Source organism: Camelus dromedarius, chromosome 1, assembly GCF_036321535.1.
Source record: "Camelus dromedarius isolate mCamDro1 chromosome 1, mCamDro1.pat, whole genome shotgun sequence".
Taxonomy (NCBI): domain Eukaryota; kingdom Metazoa; phylum Chordata; class Mammalia; order Artiodactyla; family Camelidae; genus Camelus; species Camelus dromedarius.
This window is the reverse complement of record NC_087436.1, coordinates 71,254,178-71,273,850: the sequence shown is the minus strand read 5'-3', so window position 1 is coordinate 71,273,850 and position 19,673 is coordinate 71,254,178. Positions and strand designations below refer to the sequence as shown.

General features: G+C 36.2%; 1 protein-coding gene across 1 annotated transcript in view; it reads left to right on the top strand.

The window, feature by feature from the left end:
• ADAMTS3 (ADAM metallopeptidase with thrombospondin type 1 motif 3) overlaps positions 1-19,673 on the top strand; it is a 241,526-nt gene that overhangs the window by 115,208 nt on the left and 106,645 nt on the right. The gene's annotated exons all lie outside the window — the stretch shown is intronic.

Below are 19,673 nucleotides of genomic sequence, written 5' to 3'. Positions count from 1 at the left end.
ACAGGTATCTTTTTGAATTAAGGTTCCCTCTGGATATATGCCCAGGAGTGGGATTGCTGGATCATATGGTAAGTCTGTTTTTAGTCTTTTGAGGAATCTCCATACTGTTTTCCAAAATAGCTGCACCAAACTACATTCCCACCAACAGTATAGGAGGGTTCCCTTTTCTCCACAGCCTCTCCAGCATTTATTCTTTGTGGACTTTTGAAAGATGACCATTCTGACTGGTGTGTGGTGATACCTCATTGTAGTTTTGATTTGCATTTCTCTGATAATTAGCGATATTGAGCATTTTTTCATGTGCCTATTGGCCATTTGTATGTCTTGAATTGCTTATTTAGTTCTTCTGCCTTTTTTTGGATCGGTTTTGCTTTTTTCTTATTAAGTAGTATGAGCTGTTTATATATTCTGGAAATTAAACCCTTGTCTGTCTCATCTTTTGCAAATGTTTTCTCCCATTCCGTAGGCTGTTGTTTTGTTTTGCTTATGGTTTCCTTTGCTCTGCAAAAGCTTGTAAGTTTAATTAGGTCCCATTTGTTTATTTTTGCTTTTATTCCTATTGCTTGGGTAGACTGCTGTAGGAGAACATTGCTGAGATATTTTTAATGAAGTGTTGAATATAGAAATACACAAACTGTATTGGGAATTCAGAGTCGTTGGTTAACTATTTAGTTATTGGTACAGCATTAATGGAGAAAGAGAATTGTGAGGTTTCAGATATAATATCTGGGTGATTGAAGTGAAATCAAAAGTAGTTAATTTATCTTAGGGTTTAAAGCTAATTTAGATAACTTAGGTAAATGTTGATTCTTTTTTTTTTTAATATATATTTTTATTGAAGTTGAGTCAGTTTAGAATGTTGTGTCAATTTCTGTTATACAGCACAATATTTAAGGCATACATGGACATACATATATTTATTTTCATATGCTTTTTCACCATGAGTTACTATAAGATATTGAAAATAGTTCCTTGTGCTATACAGTATGAACTTGTTGTTTATCTATTTTGTATATTTTCATTAGTATCTGCAGATCTCAAACTCCCAATTTATCCCTTCCCACCCCCTTCCCCTACAGTAACCATAGGTTTGTTTTCTATGTCTGTGAGTCTGTTTCTGTTTTGTAAATAAGTTCATTTCTATTTGTTTTTAGATTCCACATATGAGTGATATCATATGGTATTTTTCTTTCTTTTTCTGGCTTACTTCACTTAGAATGACATTCTCCAGAGCCATCTATGTTGCTACAAATGGCATTATTTTATAATTTTTTTATGTCTGAGTAGTATTCCATTGTATAAATATACTACATCTTCTTTATCCGGTCATCTGTCAAGGGACACTTAGGCTGTTTCCATGTCTTGGCTATTGTAAATAGTGCTGCTATGAACATTGGGGTGCAAGTATCTTTTTGAATTAAGATTCCCTCTGGATGTATGCCCGGAAGTGGGGTTGCTGGATCACATGGTAAGTCTAGTCTTTTGAGGACTCTGCATACTGTTTTCCAAAATAGCTGCACCAAACTACATTCCCACTAACAGTATAGGAGGGTTCCCTTTTCTCCGCACCCTCTCCAGCATTTATCATTTATGGACTTTTTAATGATGACCATTCTGACTGGTGTGAGGTGATATTGATTCTTCAATGATTGCCTGCTAGAAGTAACTATATCAATTACTGACTCATGAAAGAACAGTTCATACCAAGAAAAAACTTTTGTTTGTATTTAAAATGTGTTTGCTCTTTCTGAAGATAAAATATATCCAATTATCAAAATATACTCAATGTTTGGTTTTATTCATCCACTGCTTTTGCTTATGAGGGATAGACCCTATTTTTAGTAAAATACTAAGTACATTTTGACTCTGCCCATGCCAAGCGTGCCTGTTTAAACACATTTTAAAGCCTGTGCTTATGTTCTTTACACGTGTATCTTACAAACTTTCACATTAATAAGTGGGAAGGAAGCATTTGTGTAAGGACTTTATTTCTGGAGGTTAAGTAATCTTTGGCTTCATTGTTTCTGTTTCGAGCTAGTATGATTGATACTTTCAAAGAAGATGTTTTCTGTAAAGTTGATTTTATTTGTATTTATCATTGCTTATTTTCTAAATCATCAGTGATTAACTTTAAATATGAAATTTATTTATGAGGATCACTGCTATTTGCCTCTGATCATCTTCATTTGGTATTCTGCAAATAAGTATTGCTTATGTGTGTGGGGGCTCTTGCATCCCTGCAGAGGATTCAGGTGTGTTATTCTCAATCCTCTTTTTTTTTTTTAATTGAAGTATAGTCAGTTTACAATGTGTTGTTCATTTCTGGTGTACAGCATAGTGATTAATTTACACCTATATATTGTTTTTCATTATAGGCCATTACAAGGTATTAAATGTCATTCCCTGTGCTATATAGTAGGACCTTGTTTATCTGATTTATATACTGTAGTGTGTATCTATATCCTCTCTTTATGGGATCTTTTTACCCCTGTCTCCCTGAGGGGCAACTTTCAGGCAGATGAAGTAGAGATTAGTAATATATGTTAAAGAGAAATGGAACAATGGGGAAAAATAAGTATAGAACAGAAAATAGTATTTTGATTTGAAAATTGTTTGAGATTAGATTATGAGGACTATGAACTGAAATGTAAGGGCTATACTCTGGCCAAAATAAACGCTTCTTTAATACATGGTTTTGCAAAGGAAGCTGAATACTTGTTCTTTCTAAATACCATAAATTGTATTCCAATTTTCATCTGTGATCCATCTAGTCTAAATATCTAAATTTAAAAATCCTTAATGGAAGTTCTTGAAGTTAAGACTTTGTATAGGATGGAAAGATTTATTTTAGGAATGACTGGAGCCATTTCAGTACATGATAATATAAAACTTACAGTAGATATGCAATTATACAGCATATTCCTATATCACTTCCCAGTACCTTACTACTTAGCTGGAAAAAAAAAATCTTTGAAAAGAGGCATTGGTTCAAATTGGGTTTTGTTTTTGTTTCTGTTTTTCATCTTTCACAGCAGCTGTAACCACTTACATGCCATTCCACGTTAACTTGTTCTTTGATTCTGTGCTGAGATATTTGTTCATTATTTCAGAACTCTGATGAATAATACCAAGCATCCTAAGATTTTGTGTATATTCTTGTCCAAAGGACAGTCTTTAATTGTAAGTATTTTTAACACAATACCTGTGGAAGGCTTTATTTCTTTGGAGAGTGCTTTATACATTGCTGTGTGCTCTTTAAATGTTAAGAATAATGTCTATGTGGTACTAAAACTTTTTGCACTCTAACTTCAGTCCTCTGTTTTAGCACGTTGGCAGGTTCTGTTTCCATGTTTTCAAGTTTTATCAGGTCTAACCTCAGGCACAAAGGGGATAAAAGCTGTGTCTAAGCCTCTTTGGGTGAGATGAATGAATGAATGAGGAAAGCAGATCCTTTTAATGTCTTGTGCCCCAGCTAATAAAATGTCACTGAAGAGCCTTTTAGTAACAAGAAATTAAGGTATTAGGACAGCCTTTTAATTTCTTCATTCCCAGTTTTGGTTGACATATATAGTTAAAGCCAATATAGAAATTTGATGCAAATAAACACTCTCCTTCCTCATTCGGTGGCCCTGGGCTTGGCTTTTGAGTCTAGAGGGAAGTCCTAGGGAAATCTCTGCTAGGTGTGCAGGTGCACCTGCCTATTTATGTTTAAAGGAGGCACAGTTAATTTAACCAGGTTGGATATGTTGTTTCTGTCTCTTCAACATCCTTCTCTGTTCTGTGATGACACAACATTTGAAAAGTCAGCAGAGGCATTTGTAGTTGTTACAGGGTTACTGTCATCTGAGTCCCCCTGGGCATTTTTTGAACACTGTCACTCAGTAGTACTCTTCCTCTTAAATTTATGGAAGGTGTGTTCTAACATCCTGTCATCTCAGACTTCTACAAATTATTAATGAACATTTATGATATACACTGGGGTTATTTTAATAGATTTGAAATATATAAGCATTGATGTTGGACAAAATTATCTGAGTGGACAATACCACTCAGATTTTTATTCTTGAGTGAAATCCCAACTCTTTTGGACTTTTTATCTTTCCTAGTTAAATGGCCCAGTTATACTGAGCCTCAGACCTCAAGTCACAGTGTCCACAAGCCCTTCACTCCTCTCCATTTCTTCCTTTTGTGACCTTATGACAACTTTGATAAAGCAACTCAAATAACTTGAATTAACTTCAAGTTTTGTATCCCAAATAGAAATCAAGGAAATGGGAATCCAAGAATTTGCTCTAAGCAGTAGAAATTATGAAGCTGGACCTTCCTTTTATTACTAGAGTGGTGACTTTGGAGCACAAGTTAATTCTTTACAAATATTCATGGAGAAAAAAAAAGGCAGGAGAGAAAAAGAGTCCAGCTATCCTAAATGTAGATTGCATCACATTTTGACTTCGTGCAGAAGTTTTGCACGTTGACTGGTACATGGGCACCTCTGGCTGGCCAAGTGGCCCTCACCGGGCATGCCCTTGCCTGCGTGGCTGCTGCTAGCTCTGCTGGCCCTCACTGCCCGTTTTTCTCAACTTGAGTCCAGCCCTCTCTCACCGATGCAGCCGGACACCCTGAGTTCTGGCTAGGACACCTGTTTCCCCAGCCCATGTGGCCCACCTGCAGCTCCAGTTGTGGAACTGCAGTGATGCTGGTCAGCAGCCCTTTTCCACAGGCTCCCTAGGAAACTCAGATATTGCTGTTCTTACAGCACAGGAACCAAGGGGCATCGTGGCTTCCTTGGCTGCAGTTGGATTGACATGCTGGCAAAAGATGTGTTCTCCTTCCCGAGTCCCCCAAGTAGAGCAGGCGAACAGGCTTTGGCCCTTGGAAGTCCTCAGAGATCAGTATGTTTTGGTACCATGTTCCTTCTCTTTTGAGACTTGGCCTTGAAGGGCACTGGGAAGAAATCGGAATCACTGTCTCCTCATTCCTATTTGTTTCCTCGTCCTAGAGGCAGTCCAAGATCAAAAGGGCCAAGCTTGCCTTTTTTCTTCCTCCAGTTAAATGTTTTTTCCTCACTGCTCTTAGCCTCACGATTAAGACTTATGATGGCCAGGACTTTGTCTCATAGGAGGAAAACATAAATGAAAACAAACAAAAAAGTAAAAACCCTCTGTATTCTGGTCACTAGACCTAACGTTGATATGTTTGTTATGTGAGAACTAAGAGGATTTAGAAAATCCCTTTTCTCTTAGCCTACAGATCTCTTTTATTTTGACAAAGCTTATTTGGACTCCAGAAGTTGAATGTTAAGTCTCTTTATATTTTTGATGCAACAATCCTAGTGTCCAGCAGCCTCTTTCCTTTCCCTTTCCAGCCTCCCAGACAGTGCTTGGGGATGGTTAGTGAGTCATCTATGCACAAAGGCAGAGAAGAATGCTTTTATTTTCCAAATATCACCTCCATAGCACAAATTGCCGTATTTCTGTGGTTCACATTGTTGTAGTTCCGTGTTGTTGTAGTTGCAGAAACTACATATATGAAGAGGTTGTTGAATGGGCTCTTGTCAGAGTTGTATACCCTCTATCCTTTCATGTATGTAATTTGGGATGAAAAATGATAAGATGTCAAATGCAAAATGGCAAAAAAAAAAGGTTAAAATGGACTAATGTCAGAAAAAATAAATTTTATCTTTATAACTCAAGTATACCTTACCTCATGATTTGTAATCTTAAATGCATCACAAATACGGTTTTGGTATCCTGAGTCACTAGGAGAATTTTGGAATTCTCAATTTTCCAGTGTCTATACGTCTAAATTTGGAGCCTTAATCCTCCTTGATGATTATTTTCTTTTTCCAACTAATATCTTGCAAATACAGAATTTTCTCCCAAATTCCCCAGTATTTTATTTGTGATTAAAAGAAGAAATCAAATTTATTCTCTGTGAGTATAGACTCCTGAAGTTTTATTTATGACATGATTAAAACAAGAAGTGAGTTTTATGCAAGTCAGAGGATAGTAGTACTAATGCAGTCCTCATGAGCCCATTTACTTACTTTTGCAGATTCTTCTAACTTTTGGTCCAGAGATAGAATGATGGTGTTGAAAGTGACAGAGGTACCATGTCCAACCCTCCTTCAGTACAAATAGGGAGGTCATCTGTTTTAGTCTTCTTCAATTCTTGGCAATAACAAAGGAAAAAATAAGACCAGTCATGAAGTCCCTTACCTTAGGTCCCCAGCTCCAGTAACTAAAGCTGAAAAAGAACAACTTAAATGTGATAGACAGCATAAAAACTAAAGGGAAGGGGAGACCGTAAGTGCTCGGTATTCAATCCATTGATAATATCCCTTATATTTCTAGGTATAGAGGCAAAATATGTGATTGTTTCCAAAAATATATTTTGATTGATGTAAGAACATCTTGCATAAAGAGAGGGTCACACACATTCTCTGTTCCACCCACTTTGCACACGTACTGTAACCCCACCTTAATGGCCATTCCTGTGAAAGGTATTTCATAGCCAAAAGAATACAGTCCAACTGTGTTAAATTTCTTAGAGTAGAGTTAGCCAAGGATATCCTGTAAAAACAGACTCAAACATTTGAATAGGATCTCTTGAGCCAGTTTTAAAATTAGATCTTCAAACTGGGTCTTTAGAACACTGAAGACATCAGAAAGTCTGAGAGGTGGCTTTTTTTGGATACAAGACTATCTAACATGTATCTTTTTAACAATCCTTACTATTTCCTATCTCACTGAGAAGGGAAAAAAAGCTCACATTTTTCAGGTGATTTGTAAGAAGACTAAAACATTTATCAGAGATAGAATAAATGTCTATAGCTTATGCCTTCAAAAAGTATGAAGACATAACATGTAATTATTAATGGTGAGTTTTAGGCAAACACTTAGCGTATTATTGACACAAAATATATTATTTTTATTTGTTTACTGGGTACTTAATATACGTTCTCCCATAAAGTATAGTAAATTTTCCAATTGATTGATTAAAAAAACATACAATTAAACTAAATCATTATACAATTAGCCTTATAATGACTGATCTAGAAAACATGTTATGCGCCTTTAGCATATCAGTGAAGGCTGGAGTGTTTGAGTGTCTCCTGGTCGATAAGGAAGGGTGCCAGGATTTAATGGCTGGGAAGAAAGGAAACATTCCTAAGGAAGCAAGACAAAAATTTAAGTAGAGACATAATGGTGATAATATGGTGGTGAGATTATTATTAATAACTAAAAGTAAAAAGAGCACGTGTATAAGTCATTATTACCTCAAGGGGCTTTTTTTGTTTTGTTTTGTTTTTTATATAATAACTATTCCAGACAGATTGATTCAATGTCTTAGCTGTCATTGATGTGGTGAAAATTTTTTTTCCTTTAGTATAGTTTTAGCCCAAAGGCTTATCATTAAATAGCTTTGTGACCTATGTCAAGTCCCTTAACCTAACAGTGACTCAGTTTATTCATAGACAAGGCAGAGAAAATACTACTCCTTACTTCAAGGGACTGTCTTTGGATTAATCTGATATGATATCAAGCACTTGGTTTTAATTCCTGACACTTACCAAATACTCAGTGATTCTCTCTGACTGCTCTTTGATCATGACCACGTTTTCCCTTTGTGGTAGTTTTATAACCTTATAAGAACCACCAGCCATCTTCCTTTGAGCGTGTGGTTTGCAGCATTGCTTTTGTTCTTCTCCCTTTGGTGTCATGCAAATGCTCACCCTTGTGTTCTGCTTTCAGCTTCTAGGAAATTGTTCTTCCATAGAATTTTCTGGATGATCGGAACTTTCTACTTCAGTGCTCCCAATATGGTAACCACTAGCCATAGGTAGCAACTGCGCTGTGACTAGTATGCCTGAAGAACTGAAGTTTTTGTTTTATTTAATTTTAAGTAATTGGAACGTAAAGAGCTGTATGTGCCCAATTGCTCTTGTATTGGACAACACAAGACAAGGAGTTGCTCCACGGTATATATCTTGATGGCTTTCAAAATTCTTTCATATGCCTTATTTCATTTGATTCTCCCAATAATTATGTGGCATAGAATAGCTGGAATTACCCCAGTTTTTCTTGTTTGCTCAATATTGTTTATTCAAGGTCTAGCACAGGGACCAGCAAAGAGCAAGTCTTCAATACATATCGATTGAATGAATGAGTCATTAATTCTGAAACTCAGACGTGTTAGGTACCTTGCCCAAGAAAAATTACTAAAAATGTTTCCCCACATTCTTCATTTGATGAAAAAGTGGTGGTCTTGCAGGTACTTTTTAAACTGAGCAAAAGGAGCTTTCAACTGACATTTGTCAGGAAAGTAAAAACTGAAATTCTATGTGGGACAGCCAGTGTGACAGACAAGAAGACCCACAGTGTCAAAATTCCTTTGTAATTCATAGGAGGAAATTCCAAGGAAGGGAATCCAGAAGGAGCACTTATTGCCTCAGATGTCTGTTTATCAAACCCAGACTGTGTAATGAAATTCCCTGTTGATGGTCTGAGGGGACTTCATTACGTAGTCTGAGTGCTGGGGGTGGTCGTGGAATGGGACTCGGGAATGGGGCATCCAGCACAGAAGAGGCTGTGGGGTGCTCCCGATCTGTGATGTAGAGCTTGCCTTCCTAGTCACCATGGCACCTGCCACACACTCCATTTCTTCTTATTCTGAAGGCTGTTTTCTTCTTTATGAACCTTCATGAAGATGCTCATGGGTCTTAAGTGGGAGACACAGAGAGTGTGCAGTTGGATGGTATAGGTCTCCTCTGTCTTCATAAATACTTGGCTGGAACTTGGGCCCTTTGCCCCTTTGCAGGTACTTTTTTCCATCACACTGTTGCCAAATTTCTGTGAAGGATATGTCTTCTGCTTTCTTCTTATCACTTCATCTCTTATCCAGCTCCCTCTCAGCTTGGCTCTCATCCTCGGCACTTTACATAAATAATTTTCTCCATATACTGAAAGACACTTAAACATTTCAACAGTTTTTTGGACCTCTTTTCTTGTTACTTAGTACATTTTCCCACATATTCAACTTTATCCTACATAGATTTTTTCTTAATATGTCACGATTTGCCATTTATTCAGATCCACTTTTCTATATACAAATAAAATCTTGCCGTTTTATTTATTCAACTTTTATACATCGTATGTTTATTTCTTCTGCTTTTAAGGGAATTATATGTATATTGAATGGACCATCTTAAAATTATCTTTTATTTCTTATTTTCATGAACGTACAGAGTACTAGTTACTTCTGAGTACTTACACTATTACTCTGATTCAGCTTTTGTGAATACTAGATATTGTTATTTTTAACTGAATGCCTTGAATTTCCAAGAATATAATCAAGTCATCTGAAAGTAATAGCTTTATGTATTATTTTCTCTTACTTCTGTATCTCTGGCATAACTTAATAAAAATTTCCAAATCGCTGCTACATAAAAACCGTGAACATAGATATTTGTTATTGTTGTTCCTGAGTTTACAGGGACTTTCTCTCAGGGATCTGCTATTGACTATAATGATGACATGTTTAGAAGGACTATTAATTTTATTTATATATATATAAATTAAAAGATTATATATATATAAAAATGGAAAAACCTTCCATTCCTTTTTTTAAAAAATACCTTTATGGACATAATTATACTAATGATCCTACCTAGTTTCATACTTTTTTAAAATAACTTCCAGTATCATCTTCACCAAATATCCTTGACTGTTTCTGATATGGATTTTGGAGGCTGACAAACCTGGATCCAAACAGCTCTGCTTCTGATTAGTTCTGTGACCTTAGGTACTTTGGACAACTTCTTCAGACACCATTACCTCAAGTATAATGTGAAATTCTGACTATCTCATGATGCCATTGGTGACAGATGGCCCTCCACAAGATGGGCAGCCACCACACTCTCTTACATCTTTCCCTTTCTTCTGTTACCCCTGCCAAAACAATAGTTTTTCTCCTTCTCTCAAATTTGTCTCAGGGAAGACCAGATTACAAAGACCTTATTGTACAAATTAAAAGATAAATTAAAAAATCAAAGGCCAGTGTACTCATAGAAGTGACATAGTTTCGTGATATGTATTTTGGAAGATCTGCCTGCCTTCCATCCCTGCGGAGTTAAGTAGAGGAGCAAGAGAACAGAGGCAATTTGGCGGCTGCTGGAGTAATCCAGATGAGAGGTGATGAGAGCATCAGTGTGTCTCCTCCAACATGAAAGAGGAGGAGTGGGTGGCGTTGAATGCATTTGAAGAAGCAGAGCAAAACAGTTTTTAAGGCTACTTTCATGTGAGGCTGTTTGTGATTATTACAACCATTACGTTTTTAACTTTTAAAATTTCTAAGTAACGTGCACAACAGAATGCCATATGCCATCTCTGGCCCCCACCCAATCTCTGAGCATAATACTTAGGGATGGGGCAGAGAGTTCTCTGTTACATGCATTACTTGGTTGCTTTAATTAGTATACAGAAAGAACAACTTTAAAAACTTTAATTATGAAATAGTTATAAATATCCCAATATGACGTGCTTCAAAAATAATGTCATGTGTTCATCCTTATGGAAGTAAAAAGAGATATTTTGGTGCCTGGTTAGATGTACGTTTGGTGGAGACATGTAATGTAGTTAGACAGACATTCTTACTGTGTCCCTGGTTTGTTAACACTTCCATAAATTTACACTGTTTTCTGTTTCTAGAATATCTTCTTGTCACTTCTCTTCAGTGCTCGTTATCCAGCTCGAGTGTCATATTTCAATGAAAGTGTTTTTTTCCCCTGAAATTCCATAGTTCACACAAGTTCTTTTTTACACTTTGCCACATACCATCTTATAATATGAATTATTTCCTTCATTTATTTAAATCTGGTTTTCAGCTCCTACTATTTCATTTAATTAAAAAAAAAAACCCCAAAACTCTTTAATGACAAACTGTGCTGCTGCATTTTTCCCTGTACCCACCTTACTTCTCTGTGACATTAGACTTGCCCTATGGCTTTCATGTCTGGAATCTTACTTGGATTTCTTTTGTAGCCTCCTTCCTTGATAACCTCTCCTCTTCCCATCCTTCACGTGTAAGTCTTCTTTCAGGTTTTTTTCCTTTTCTTTTCTTGTGTTCTGTATCACTGGTGATCTTGGGGAGAATTGCACAGTGGTATATGTCATCCACTTTCCTCCTGAGCTCCAAGACTGTATATTCAACTGCTATTTAGCCACCTGCACCTGGATATCCCACAAAGACCTCTAACTCAACATGGCTGTCATTGAGCTCATCTCTAACCACCCACCAGTTTCTAAGTTGCTCCTTGATTCTCCTATTAGATTTCAGTCTTAATGAATGTCCTGGCACCCACCCAGTTAACCCTTCTGATTTTAATATCCCTTATCTAGTTGGCAAGCAAGACCCACACATTATCCACCCAGAAAGCACTCAAGATAGCCTCTTCAGTCTCCTTTGTTTCTACTTTTATTCAGAGCCTGACAATTTTTGTTTTGAATATTGCAGCAGTCTCCTAACTATTCTCCTATTTCTAAACCTGACTGCTTCTAATCCATTTTGAGATAGAATGTTACCAAACTTTGTGAATTATGTACCCACACCGTGTGTGTGTGTGTGTGTGTGTGTGTGTGTGTGTGTGTTTACCTACACAGAAATGTATTAGTATAGCTTATACATACAGAACTTGTGTAACATGTTTTATAGGACATTCACAAAGATGGAATTATAAAGAATGTAAAAAAGATAATTTTTGTAGTTCTATTTTTCTCTCCATATTCCAGTGACCACTCTTACATATCTCTGTAGTTTAAGTACACTGATATCCTGCTTCAGAGATCGCTACATTTGATTGAAGATATAGTGACCTTTGTGAACTGAACTGTGTCACTATTTAGTCTAAAATTTGTAGGTCATTCCCCATTTCTTATTGGATAAAATATAAACATTTTAGCATTGTCCTCTGGAACCTGGAACCTATTTATCTATTTTTCTCTCTCTTGTTTTTCATTAGTGACTCCCACTCCCCCTATATACTCTTTATTTGAAGTTTACTAAACTCTAAATTTCCTAAACACACATTTCCTCACACTTTGCCTTCTTATTTGTCCTTTTACATGGTAGACTGCATATCTCTTTTAGAATGTTGGAAGGTATCTTTATATCAGATTTTACCTGGTAAGCACTACTAGACCATCTTTCTGAGAAGAGAATAAATACTTGCCATTGGATTTTGTAGGATCTAAAAGGTGGGGATAATGATTTTATCTTACATCTGAAGACTAAATGAGACAATTAACTTCAACCCCTGGCACATATATTTTGCCTATTTTAATTCATACCTACCTCTTATTTTTGTCTAACCTCATCCAATAATGTCCTCTGAGAATGAACATTAAAATTTTATTTCCCTTCAAGTTTCTTATTCATAATAATTTAAGGGAAGTCTACTTTTTAAAAAACTAGCATTGGATACGATTGAAAAAGAGTCTACCATTAAGACAGATTAGAGGGGAAAAGTAGAAAATGCTTTGAGAAAATGCTCAGACAGTCATTGTTCTACAGGAATACTTTTCAAAAAGAGCGAGATAGAATTTTTTTCTAAAGAAATTGTATTCTGTAGAGTAGAAATTCTTAGTCTGCAAGGGTACCAAGAGGTCTACAAATTCTCTGAACTTAGTTTTTTATGTATGTATAGATTTGTGTTGTCTCTTCCCTCCCAGAGCGGTTCTATACCTTGTAAAGGATTTTCATAGGGGGTCCACTATTTTAAAATTTGGGGAGGATAACTGTCCTCAAACTGTTTCAATATTCTTTGGGTAATTTGATTTGCTTTTTCAAGCCATTTGTATATATTGAGAAGTAAAGGGGTGAGAAATAGATCTTACTTATGTAGTGACTATGTTACCTAACAACTACTGGGCTTTTAATATCAGAATATTAATTGAATAATATACCTATTCCTCATTAAAAAGGCAAAATCTTACTTTTCCCTTTTAAATGTATGAGTAAACTACTCTAGTCCAATATTATCTACTAGCTAAACATAAAAAGATGTGTTTGGGTGAGAAGGAAACAGGTCTCAGTGTGCTTTCTTTTCAATAATGCAGAAGGTAACGAAAACTATGACACCCCTCCCAACACGTAGGACACTTTTGTGTTTGAAGGTTTAGGAAATGTGTGCCACAGAAATAAATGATAATGCTTTGCGCGAAGAGATCTTCATTATCTCAGCCAACAGTGGTCTTCAGAAGCAATGACATCATTGTTGCTTCACTGACTTCAGAATTCAAGCAAGAGCCAGAAGCCTAAGAACTTAGGCAGCTCCTTTGTCAGACAGAGCGCAGAAAGGAAGACACAAAGAGCCTCCCTTTGAGTCATGGCAGGCTTTGCGACTCCTTTCTGGGCCCTTTGTGAGAGCACATGACTGGACTTGTAGGAGATTAACCCCCTTAACATTTCTGTAAAAAATTAAACAGATGCAAAGCAGCTCCATCACCTTTTTTCCTCTCTGCTGTGAATTCAGCATTATGGTGGGCAGTGAATTATTTTGAATTCCCTCGGAGAGACCAGGGCAGTCAATGGGGACTGGTGAATGCGGGCCCTCTGAGGGGCTCAGTTGTGGGTTTTCTTGGGCTTTCACTGTTCTTTAGGGCATTATTCCCCTGAAAGAGTTCCCTCTAAGAGTGGGGTCAGTCTAGAGACCTTTATAGTGCTTGAAGTAATCCACCCTTTAATCTCTTCCTTCCTGTGGGAAAATCAGTACAAAAAAAAAAAAAAAAAAAAAAAAAGAATGAGCTAGTATTTATGTCCAGATAGAGACTGTTTAGACTGTTTACTTTTAATTTAGTACTATTCTTTGCATGCAATAGCTTGTTTTCAACTTAAGTTCTTTAATAAAGAAAAAAATTTTTCCAAATATTAGTATATGATTTATGCTGATAATTTTAGCCAGTCATATATGAAAACTGGTGAGTGGATGCTCTTAGTTCTTAACTGTTTCTTATCCTGGGTTATCATGTCATTAATCCAGCAGATATTGCATTATTTCTTACAGTAAGTACATACTATCTTTTTGTTTTCAGATGAATGATCTCTACATCTTTTTATTTTCCTGGTTTTGAGTTTATTTACATATTGTGTATATGGAAAGGGTTGATTATGTATTTTATCATTGTATGTCAAAATACTGTATTTGAAGGTAACAAGATTTAACTCTTGACTTTTCATGACAAAATTGGTGACAGTGAGAACACAAATAACAATAATTTCCCTTAGGAATGGAATAATTATTGAGAGATGGGATAGTGAGAGAAGACTTTTGCTTGGTTTTCACTGCTCAATGTTTAAAATGCAATTGTGCATTCATTTGTTACTTATATATTTGAAAAAAATTTAAACAACAAAGAAGAAAATGTATTAACCTGGGAGAAGTACTGGCCATTTTAGTTCAGGTTCTTCTGCCTATTGTGGTTCCAAGTTTATAAAGATTGTAACTTATAGCAGGCTCCATTTTCAATCTCAAAACTCCAGATCATTAGGAAGAAGAATAGGCGATGAGGAATAATATTTCCATTGTAAAATATGTGAAGGATAGAAGTAGAATGTTTTTTCAGGTACAATTTTTTGAAGACAGAATGCATCACAATTTCCTTTCTAGTTTCCAACTGTTAGAAATAAAACAAAGTTAGCTGCCTCTAGTTATCTTTGAAATAACAGAGTAAAAAAAATGTGGAAAAATAAATTGGGTTTAGACAAAGCAGTCAATGAAAGAATTTGAATTCCTTTACCCCTTTGAACTGTCTTTCTCACTTTCCCTCTCTAGAACTTGAATAAAACTGGTGACTGCCTTAAAATTAGATATCACCTTACCCCAGTGTTTAATTTAGGGACACTCAGAGACAAAATTATAAGGGTAATTTGGATATTCAGGTAAAGTGCATTTTTAGTTACAGTGTTATGGTGGAATCATATGATTTTCCCACTACTTTGGATTAAGGGGGTGGAAGTTTTTGATATGTAGGAAGACAAAAAGAAATTGGTGGGGTAGGTAGTGATAGATAGTGCAATACTGGGGGAAAACAGATTTAGAAATATGAAAGCCCTGAGCTCATGGAGCACAGAGGCCAGTGCAGTAAGGAAGGCTCTGGGAGGGAGCAGTGCTGGGATTAGTTAGAACTCCTATCCTATCAGTGTGGCCTCTCCTCTGGTCTCTAGATGGCATGATGAGGCGAAGAGACCCAGCTGTAGCTGCCTATCTCCGGTGAAGCTTAGGAATTCTGAGCAGCATAGTATACAGTGGAAAGGGTCTTGGTCTCTAGGAGTCAGGGAAGATATGAGCTCTGGTCCTCATTTGCCACTAGCAGTGAGACCTAAGGGTCTTGCTTCTCTGTTGTGCTTGGAGCCACCCTCCAGATGGACATACTAGATTTGAAGCTCCTTGAAATTTCTTTATACTCATGGTGCTCAGCATAGGGCCTGGCACCGAGATATACTCAATAAAATTTTTGAGTGAAAGAGTGAAAATACATCACTTTTCTGATTGTAAATCTAGAATGGGGTTGGGTGGTTAGAGTAGGTTGTCACGTTTCCTAAGATGCCTTCACGCTCTTAAGTCCAGATTTTAGGACATCTAGTTAATGACTTTTCCTACACAAGCATCCCATCTGTAATAGTCTTGACGTATTGTCATCCAGCTTCTCGGCTTCAATAACTAAACCCTCACTATCACTGTGTAGTGTTTCCTCATTTTTAATCTGCTCTATTTAACATTTTGCTGGTCTCCAGTCCTGCTTCCTTTTAGGAAGGTTTTAGTGAGATTGAACCATAGAGAACTGCCATGTGTAGGTCCAAAACAGTTGAATATTGACAATTTCAAATGATACAACTAAAGTTCATTATCCGAACTGTAGTCACAGAGACTTGGTCCCTGCTTTAAACGTTGCAGGAGCTTCTCTACCCCGACTCCCACTGTTCCGTCTACAGCCCCTTCTTATTTCGATTCACAAGGACTTTGACAATCTGACCCTCTCTTTCCCCTCTGGCCTAAACTATTACCAATCTCTTTCACTGTCTACAATTCAGCTGCACAGAAATCTCAGTTCCTGGACTGCTAAGCTTTCTCTCAGTGTGGGCCTTTGGGAATGTAATGTCTCATGCCAGAAGTACTCTCATTTTTTTCCTTTCTCCTCCACCCGTCAAACCAGTCGCCTGGCTGGACCAACACCCATGTTAGCAATGGAGAAAGACAGTATACATATAAGTAAACATGAACTATTCAGTATCTTAGAAGTGAACAGTGCTATTGAGAGAAGGATTTTCTCCCCTGTGACTACCCTGACCCTGCATTTCCAACGTCCCACTTAAACAACGGACCGCAAACCGAACACAGTAACACAGCTGTGGTCTCAGGAGCAGAGGCTGCAGTGGGACGGAAGACGAGTGCCCTTGTCTGGGGCCTTTTAATTCTATCAGTACACTTTTCTAAGGCAGTCAGTTATCCCTGTGAGCTCATGGTGATTTTCCATTGCCCTGAACATAAAAGGAGCTTAAAAAAGAAAAAGTTTGGCTAGAATTTCTTTTTTCTAAGAGCCCAGGAAAAAGAGGTCATCATTGGGAAGTTAGGAAGTCATGATAATTTTCAGGAATAGTTTATTTATTTTTTAAAATAACTTTCAGGTATTTGTAGAACAGCTTAGGAAATGAAGTGCTTTCCTAGACAGGTGTTTCTGCTCTGCTTTGGAATACTGGTAGGGGAAGGGCTACTGAAGCCTTCTTTTAATTCACAGGAGAAACATATCCTTTTGCTCCTTCCTGTATAATAACATTAGCTTTGCCAAAATTATGAGTAATCAGTATAGGAAATGTAGTTATTTTTGGTTGAATATTGTGTTTTCATAAAGTATGAGATAATAGGAAATGAAGTGGGCAAAATAAGTAAAGTTAAAAATACAGGCTTTGGATCTAGGCTGCCTGGGTGAATCTGGGCTCCACTTTAGACAGTTTGCTTCAACTTTCTGTGCCTCAGTTTCTGCACATTTGAAATGGGGGAAAATGGTGTCTTCCTCCTTGGGTTCTTTCAAGAATGAAATGAGGTAAATCGCTTAGAACAGCAGCTGGCACAGCATCAACAACATCATCATAAAATAAATGGACTTATTATTATTTTAAATATAAGTGGTCATGCAGAGCCCCAGGGGCTGTAAAAGAGTTGGTTAATATTTCATGATGTAATTCTTATGTAGAATTTCTCAAACGAATACTACAGGGCTGTGGTCACTCTATAAAACCTTTTAGAGCTTCCTACTTGTATAAATATGTTTTTTCTTTCATGTGCTTTCTCTCTTTTTTTTTAGACTGGTGTATAGTTGATTTATAATATTGTGTTAGTTTCAGGTGTACAGCAAATATTCCATTATTTTTTCATATATTTTTCCATTATAGGTTATTACAAGATATCGACTATTGTTCCCTGTGATATATAATAAATCTTTGTTGCTTATCTGTTTTATGAATAGTAGTTTGTATCTGTTAATCCTGTTCTTCTAATTTATCCCTCCCCCTTCCTCTCCCCTTTGATAAGTTTGTTTTCTGTGTCTGTGAGTCTTTATATTTTGTATATAGATTCATTTGTCTTATTTTTCATATTCCACATACAAATGATATAATGAAATATTTGCCTTTCTTCTTATGACTTAATTCATTAAGTATAATATTCTCTAGGTCCACCCATGTTGTTGTAAATGGCAGTATTTCATTCCTTTTTTATTGCTGAGTAATAATAAAGCCAATTGTCTGTTGATGGTCACTTGAGTTGTTTCCATTTCTTGGCTATTGTAAATAAACCCACAGCCAACATAATACTCAGTGGTAAAAAGCTGAAAGTCTTCTGCTAAATTCAGGAACAACATAAGGACGCCCACTCTCACCACTTCAATTCAGCATAGTATTGGAAGTCCTAGCCATGGCAGTCAGACAAGAAAAAGAAGGAAAAATTATCCAAATTGGAAGGGAAGAGATAAAACTGTCACTATTTGCATATGACATGATACTCTATATAAAGAACTTTAAAATTTCCACACAAAAACTATTAGAACTAATAAATGAATTCAGCAATGTAGCAGGATACAAGATTAATATACAGAAATCTGTTGCATTTCTTTACACTGACAATGAAATATCAGAAAGAGAAAGTTAAAAAATTCGTTTAAAATTACATTAAAAAAACCTACGAATAAACTTAACCAAGAAGGTGAAAGACCTATACACTGAAAACTATGAAACACTGATAAAGAAAACTAAAGATGATTCAAAGAAATGGAAAGACATCTCACTCTCTTGGATTGGAAGAATTATGGCCGTACTACCCAAAACAATCTACAAATTTAATGCAACCCCTATCAAAATACCCATGACATTTTTCACAGAACTAGAAAAAATAATCCTAACATTTATATAGAACCACAGAAGACCCAGAATTACCTGAGAAATCCTGAAGAAAAAGAATGAAGCTGGAGGAATAACAATCCCAGACTTCAGACAATACTACAGAGCTACAGTAATCAAAACAGCATGGTATTGGCACAAAAACAGACATATGGATCAATGGAACAGAATAGAGGGACCAGAAATAACTCCCCACACCTACAGTCAATTAATCTTTGACCAAGGAGGCAAGAACATGCAATGGAGAAAAGACAATCTCTTTGGCAAGTGGTGTTGGGAAAGCTGGACAGCTACATGTAAATCAATGAAATTAAATATGGTTTTGTTATATAAAATTCTTTATGTAAGCTGAACTTTCAAACATTTGAAAAAGTATTATTTGAAAACATAGGATATTTGCACCTCTAGTACATTTTAGATTTGGAAGTATCTGGGTTAGTGGTAGAGACCAGACATATATTCTCTCCCATTTGTGTTCATTCTTTTTATCACCAGTTCTTCTCTTTTCCCCGTTTGTCTCTACCTTTCTCTCACTCATTCTTGCAGGTATACACATACATACATGTGTGCAGGAATCTAGTCTTTCCCTTCCTTTCTCTCATCTTCATTAGGAAAATGTAGGTAAATAGTAAGCTGAATAACTATTGTATATTGGAGTTCTAGAGAATTTCATCTCTTGTTCAATTTTAGTTAATGTTTCTAGAATATATGAAGAAACTTTGTGGCTTTATTGTTAGAATGGTATATGTGGGCCATTCATGATTGATTGACAGATGACAGTTTAAATATTGATCTAAACTCATACTCTTTCTTTCAGGTACCCATTATCTGTATCATTCCAAAATAATTTTCAGAATATTTAAAAAATCACTTCATTTGTGACATACTTTTATGGATCTTGCAACTTTTTTGCTTAACCTTGAGACATTTGGATTGATTCAAAGCTGTTTCTCCACTGCATAGTCCTTCCTAGTTGCTATTAATGGTATACTCCAATGAGAAAAGGTTTCCTTTTTGTATGACTTAAATGTTTTGGCCATTTTTAATTTTCATCTTTTAATTTAAATGAAACATTTTAAAGTTTCAAAAATGAATACAAATAAAATTACTTATGTATGTATCAGAACTTTAAACAGCTATCAGCATTTTTTCCAAATTTGCTTTGAGTGTTTCTGTTTTTTTAAAAAAAATCTCACTATTCATTCCTTTCTACTCCTTCCTAC